The following is a 2,152-nucleotide window of genomic DNA, read 5'->3' on the forward strand; positions in this document are numbered from 1 at the left end:
TCTGGCTGGCCAGGTGTGCCCTGTGCATTGTCCGCTACATGGACTAGAGCTGGTATGTTTTGTTCCACAGGTAGCGGTGGCGCCTCGGAGACTGCAGGAGGGACCCTGACCTCGGTCTCGGCACGCAAAGGCGGACCGGGAGGCGGGACCAGGGGAGCCTCGACAATGGAGTAGTCGGGAGGACTGCTACATGGCTCCTGGTGTCGTGTCGCTCTCTGGGGCCTAGCTGACGCCTCAGCCAGAGAAGCAGGCGACAAAACCGGGAAGGGGACCGGGGTAACCGGTCCTCTTGGACCCGGAACCTGTTCCACAACAGGGGACCAATCTCCGCCCAAAGGGTCGGTCATGGTAGACACCGTGGCGCGCGCAGGAGCGTGCAGTGTTGGAACCGGAAGCGGCAGCGGCACGGTGGACACCGTGGCGCGCGCAGGAGCGTGCAAGGTTGGAACCGGCAGGGGCAGCGGCAGCGGGGGCTGCACTACCTCCATCACCACTCGGGTGCTGGACGGATCCACGTGGACTGGTGACCCCGTCTGCTGGGATCGTGACGGACTACCCACCTCGTCCACGCCACGAACGTCCACACAGACGGAGATCACCAGACCCTCGGCCAGCCGCAGTGTCTCGGTGGTCAACCTGCGTCCCAGATGTGTCCTGGTCCAAGCCGAGGCCACCTGGAATGGGTCTCTCCAATTTTGCCCAATAAAAGCACTCAATTTGTTGATTTCGGTTTCTAGTGATTTTTTGTAATGTTCTCTTAAGATTTGTACTGTTTTTTGTGCCCAATTGTGTGCATTCTCTTTTATTAGGGCTTCCGTGTCCGGGTTGGTGACCGCTGGTCTAATACCGGTCGTCAAGGTGAGTTCCATATTGGTTATGGTCTGTGGCTGGGTATCTCTATCTACATTAATTTGGTGGTGTATGATTTTGATGATGTTGTACATAGTTTTAGCTTTGATGCTAAAATCACTATCTTGATTGTTGGGATTAATTTCCCTAGAGGGACGTGTGATATTAATATTCCTGGTTATATTGGGGCGTTGACCCCGTCCAAATCCAGGATTGTCCGCTCTAAAAGTCCTCCTGGGATTGGGAGGCTCATTGTGTGCAGGTCGGAAATTAACCCTGTTTTTTTGGGGTCTATTGTGTGCAGGATGTTGGAAATATTGAGGTTTGTATCCTCTGAAAAAATTGTTTTTATTTTTTTGGAATGTGTTATATTGATTTTCCCACCGTGGGGCACCATAACGCTGGCCACGCCGGCCGCTGTTACTCCTGTCACGAGAGGCGTTGCCCTGGCGACGTGTGTTGTTGGTGGAGTAAACATGGCGGCGTGCGTTGCGCGTGGGGTAATCGCGGCGACGTGCGTCGCGTGTAGGGTAGTCCCGGCGACGTGCGTCGCGTGTGGGGTAGTCCTGACCACGTACGTCACGTCTCTCACGCGATCGGTTGCCGTAGCGACGCGTGTCGCTGCGGAGGCGCGCCCGCTCGTCCTCCTCCTCTGCAGGATAGCCACGCAGCACCTCCGCGTAGCTCCTACGAGGCGGTTGTTGACGACGGTCCGCAAAATGATAATCTCCATCATCATAGCGGCCGTGTTGTGGTTGAGGACGAGGGGGCGGGGTGATCTCGCGCCGCGATCGCTGTTTACGTCCGCGAGGACGGACGAGGACCCATTCCTCGTCATGCCACGCCGCCATTTTTCGACAACCGAAAGTGATATTTAATGTAAAATGGATTTTGTGTATAAAAATATAGTAGGAATGAAGGTAGGTAGGTAGAAAGAAAAAATAAATTGGTAGAAAAGAAATAAAATAGAAAGACTCCGGCGCGTTTCAGTGACGTCACGTCAGCGCAAACCGGATGTCTTTCGAAAAAAACCACAGAAGAAGAAGACCAGCTTCTTCGAAGGAAAAATAATATAAAGAAAATAAACAACTAAGGGCGGTTCTATACAGAACGATGGAAAACTCCAAGGTAAGGAGTTGAATAAATTAAATTAAATAATTAAGGCGTATAAAATGAACGTAAATAGAGCGAATTATCGACGGACTTTTCGCCTCGTGGGAAAAGTTCCGCACGGCCACAAACAAAAAGAGAGAGGGAGGGTAGAGGAAAGATAGTAAAAAGGTGAAAAATAATGTATGGCAAG

At 52.3% G+C, this 2,152-nt stretch overlaps 1 long non-coding RNA gene across 1 annotated transcript in view; it reads left to right on the plus strand.

Annotated features, from left to right (window-relative positions):
* Positions 1-1,316: 1,316 nt before the first annotated feature.
* Positions 1,317-2,152, plus strand: part of LOC133564857 (uncharacterized) — a 2,583-nt gene continuing 1,747 nt past the window's right edge. The window contains exon 1 of the long non-coding RNA XR_009809358.1: positions 1,317-1,977. This is a non-coding gene — a long non-coding RNA (uncharacterized LOC133564857). The remainder of the gene's footprint in view (positions 1,978-2,152) is intronic.

Source organism: Nerophis ophidion, linkage group LG13 (assembly GCF_033978795.1).
Source record: "Nerophis ophidion isolate RoL-2023_Sa linkage group LG13, RoL_Noph_v1.0, whole genome shotgun sequence".
Taxonomy (NCBI): Eukaryota; Metazoa; Chordata; class Actinopteri; order Syngnathiformes; family Syngnathidae; genus Nerophis; species Nerophis ophidion.